We start from the raw sequence: 5218 nt of genomic DNA on the forward strand, positions 1-5218 counted from the left end.
TGCTATAACAAAAAAATACATATACATAATTCTTAAAAGTTCATCTCTAGTGATGCGCAAAACCAAAGCAGCGCTCTTCAGTGTATTAAACACAGAAATTAACAGTTTATGGCAATACACCCTGTGACAGGCAAGTCCAACTAGAACATGCTCAATTAAATGTTCTAAAAAGGGGGTTTGACTGATATGTAGTAATAACCACCTTCACCGCACTGCCACTCACCCTCACCAGATCCATGAGGAGTAAACACATATTGAGTATGTCTCTCCCATTTAACAGGCAACTCCAGAGAAGCAAATTTGTCAATATCCAAATCAGGTCTCCTGAATGGTTGATGCATGTGCGCAAGGGCTGTGTGGGCTGCTGCTGGCCTTCATCCTCAGGTTAACACTATGGAGACAGTTTTTCCCCCTATTTTACAAGCCAATGAGACTGGCAGTGGTATCAGAGCTTGAATGATCAGACAACAGAGACACGCATCAACCATTCAGGAGACCCGATTGGGATATTGACGAAATTGCTTCTCTGGAGTTGCCGGCTAAATGGGAGACACTCAATACGTGTTTACCCCTCATAAATCTGAGTGTTAACTTTGAGGGGAGAGGAATCACGCAGTGCGGTGAAGGTGGTTATAACTACATATTCATCAAAGGCCCCATTTGGAACATTCAATGGAGCATGTTCTAGTTGGACTTCTGTCACAGGATGTATTTCCATAAACAGTTAATTTCTGTGTTTAATACACTGAAAAACGCTGCTTTGGTCTTGTGGATCACTAGAGATTAACTTTTAAGTATTATGATGTATATGCTACATTTCTTTGGTGAAAATTATCCAAATCAGTGTATATTGTTAAGATGAAGTCGGTTTGTGCAACGCTCAAACTATGAGTACCACTTAAAACGGGTACTTTTTTTGGTTGCTTGTGACACATATTCCTCGATTGTTACCTGACCCAACTTTCTTTTTTGTTTCTGATATTAGGATCTTAAGATGAGAAGCTTATAGCCATTTTACCATTTTTGCTTTTAGCTTGTGGGACCCAAAGTAAGAATACCAGTCCCATCATGTACCATCCAATTTATTATATTCAATATTGTAAAATTAAAAAAAATGTGTTTAAAAAAAGTAGTAAATAAGAACTAATGAATTACATTTTAATCAATAAGAGATACCGATTTAATGTATATTAAAAATAGAACAAAAATCATATGGAAAATATAAAATTGAACTAGTACAATCTTACATTTCAGTTTTGAGAGGTTGATGGTTTGAGATGAAAAAACTTTGTATCCACAATCCTAATACATAGTATTTCTGAACTGGTATAAATAGTGCTTTCAACAGGCATTATACAGTGTAAGGTTTCATAATAACTGGACACATTTCCAATACAGTAAAACCTTGGATTGCGAGCCTAATTCATTACAGAAACATGCTTGTAATCCAAAGCACTTGTATATCTCAAAGCGAATTTCCCCTCAAAAAATAATGGAAACTCAAATGATTCGTTCCACAACCATTTATAGGTCCTTAAGTTTATAGTCCATAAAAAAAAAAGATTGTAGCAATGCGATAAGGGTTGCACAAGCATAAAATGTCTATCCACAAATGGCAGCCTCCACAAGGGGATTAGAAGCAAAATCCAGCAGGAGCTACACAGCATAAAAGAGAAGAAAGGCTCCTCTAAGGCTTCATGTACATGGGACGTTTTTCAACCTCTCCTGAACGAATTAACTTAAATGGTAACCCATGTTTAAAATAACGACTTTGCTGGAAGTGGCAGCAGAGGAGACCACTATATATGGGACTTGCCTGACTGGGGTATCCTGGCTGCCTTGCTGGTTATAGCCTCATATTGACCATTTGGAGGTACCGTTTCAAATCCACCCAGGCCCTGGCCGGGTAATTGGCCACAAACTTATCTAGCTTGCCTTATGTCAAGCGCGCATTTTGTGTGGTGTAGGCATCGTCACAGTTTATCCATTTATGCACTGCTGCTTCACGGATTCCGGTTCACAATTATTCCTAATGTGTGATAATAGATTACACACATCCACTTGTGTTGCAACATTGACTTTATTCAAATAAATTTTGGACTATAATTATTTAGCAACATTATTGCTTGTTATGCCTTTGGTATAACCATACACTATCAATTGGTTTATATTGAGTTAACTCGTTTATATTAGTATTTTGCACTTTTGTTTTTTAGCGCTGCTACAATTTTTCTTACCTTGCAGTAGAGTGATCTGAAAGCGAGGCTTGAACCGCTCCTGGAGCAAAGCGTGGAAGGGATGATGTAGATGGCAGTGAGGAGGATGGTCTATTTGGATAGCTTTACCGCGGGTGCCTGCATACTTAGATGTGCCTCTTTTAATCATCAACCATGTGAGTTGCTAAATGTTGTACCTTCATTAACCACTTAAGGACCGAGCCTCTTTTTGAGATCTGTTGTTTACAAGTTTTTTAAATAAAAAAATAAATAAAACCGTAAATTTAGCCCAATTTTTTTATATTGTGAAAGAATGTTACGCCAATTAAATTGATACCCAACATGTCACGCTTCAAAAGTACGCCTGCTTGTGGAATGGTGAGAGGAGGTCTAGGGCTAGAATTATTGCTCTACCGATCGTGGCGATACCTCACATGTATGGTTTGAACACCATTTTAAATATGCGACGCTACTCACGTGTGTGTTCACTTCTGCACCGAGCTCGGCAGGACTGGGAGCGTTTAAAAAAATAAATAAATAAATAAATAAAAAACCCTTCTCTCATTTATTTTTACACTGTTCTTTAAAAAAAAAAAAAAAAAAAAAAAAAATGGTGTCACTTTTATTCCTATTACAAGGAATATAAACATCCCTTGAAATAGAAAAGCACGACAGGACCTCTTAAATATGAGATCTGGAGTCAAAAAGACCTCAGATCTCATATTTACACTAAAATGCAATAATAAAAAAAAGTGACGTTTTATTATCGCTTCCTCCTTGCAATGATATGGAGACGGGTGGGAGACATCTTCCCCTTGCTCATCTCCATATACAGCAAGGAAGAGGATCCCGGTAAGCGGGCAATAAATCCGTTGCAGAGACCACCATTATCAGAAACCAGACCACTGGCCGAAGAAGAGAATACTGGGGTTATGGCAGCTAGCTGTTGCCAATACGATATTCCGCTAAGTTAGGACTAATATAGGCGTGCGGCGGTCTGGAAGTGGTTAAATGTAACCATATTGCTACACTTAAGGCGCCTCTCTTCTTTTTTATACACGGTTGTGGTATGACGTTACTTGCTTATCAAGACATCACTTGGTTATCAAGTCAAAGTTTATAAAAAATGTTTGCTTGTCTTGCAAAAAACGCTCTCAAACCAAGGTTTTGCTGTACATGCAAAAAAATGCACATGTGAGAAAACTAAAGCTCAATAGTAGGTATGTGAATGATGGTGATCACCCATCAATTGTTTTGTTTAGTGGGTGGCTGTAAAACCCACAAGTATTATAGCCAATGGATAAGCAAAACAGCAAACTACGTTATAACAGGCCTACGAAAAAAAACAGAGCCCACACTTCTAGGCAAGGTGAAGGGAAATAGACCCAGGGCCTTAAATCAGCCTTTACTCTGTGTAGCATGCAAAAAGTTCTTTACAAGTTAAAAGGGGCTGTAAAAAGTGTTATTTTTATTTAAAAAAAAAAAAACACAAAAAACATGTTATACTTACCTGCTCTGTGCAAGGATTTTGCACAGAGCAGACCCGATCCGCTTCTATGGTGACCCGCCGGTACTCCTGGCTCCTCTCATTCATCAGGTGCCCCCATGGAAAGCGGCTTTGGATCCATGCGACCTTGCTTCCAAGTCCTGCTGCTGCATTCATTGACACAGGACAGTGGGACTCGGCCCCGCCTTTCACGTCACTGGATTTATTTGACAGCAGCAGGAGCCAATGGCTCCCACTGCTATCAACCTGTCCAATGAGGTGAGAGACAGCAGTGGGGGGGGGGGGGGGGGGGGTCTGGAAGCAGCTGCAAAGGTCTTTCACCCTATAGCATAGAATGCATTAAAGTGGAAGAACTTGAGACAGTACAATCACTTTAAGGCTACAAACAAATAAACTTGCTTTGCAGAGGTGAGGTTAATGCAACCCTGTGAGGACGAGTTTCAAAGTGTAGTCTAGGAACCAACTTGAGATCCCCAGGTCACTGGGAGACAGAGGGAAAAAGTGAGTAAAACCCTGTACCAAGCCCTTCACTAAGAAGAAAGAGGTAAGTGGCCTTTAAAAAAAAAAAAAACACAACAACCAGGTGTTCTTTGACCCTTTTTGCAATTAAAACACTGCATTTGTTTACATTACAAATTCTCATTTGCAAAAGTAGACAATATTCTTTCCTTGCTGAAATCGTAGAAAGTTCAGGTGGTCTTCCAGAGAGGCTGTAAAATGAATTGCAGTTACTGATGGAATCTAGTTCTGCTTCTTCTAATGATTGGTTAGAGACATTTATAAACTTTTATTGCCATCAGTCATGTTGAGGTCAATGCAAGACTCTTCTAAATCGGTCTGAAATTGACAGTTTCTCCACATAGTCTGCCATGTGGTACGATCAGAGATATGTTTTGTATACTGCCTATGTGTTATTCCAAGGTGTCCTTCATCAGACTGCTAGATAAATTAAGTTTTGTTTTGGGTAACTGAATGCCAACTTCTGCAGTTAGAGGGACTATGTTGTATTTCTTTATTTTTACATCCAAACAATGGTAAGGTACCGCTTTTTTTGTTCTTGGTTTGTACATTTATATTGACCATTATGCCTCTTGAGACTCTAAATCTTTTTTTGGGTCTTCCAAACATGTTAGGTGTTGATGTTCCGATACCATTGGTAACCATAAACATATTCTTGGCAGAATTAGGATGTGTGTTTGTCAGTGATGAAGAATTCAGAGAATGCCACGGAGCGTAATCATCGGCAAGGAAAGACGACTCATCCAGAACTTTATCAGTATGAATTGTGCGCTCTTCTTCAGAATGCCCCTCTGTAGTAACACCATCTGGATAGTCAGTACTTTCACTTTTAATAGCAACATTGAACTCATCTGTAACAGTAGATTTATCCAGAACTTCGGCAGCATGAATTGTGCTCATTTGTGCACAATGCCCGTTTGGAATATCATCTGGATCATAACCATTTTCACTTTTAATAATGACATTGGGAAAGTGA

The sequence above is a fragment of the Lithobates pipiens genome, unplaced genomic scaffold, assembly GCF_037356315.1.
Source record: "Lithobates pipiens isolate NorthernLeopardFrog02 unplaced genomic scaffold, aLitPip1_a1.2 Scaffold_28, whole genome shotgun sequence".
NCBI lineage: Eukaryota > Metazoa > Chordata > Amphibia > Anura > Ranidae > Lithobates > Lithobates pipiens.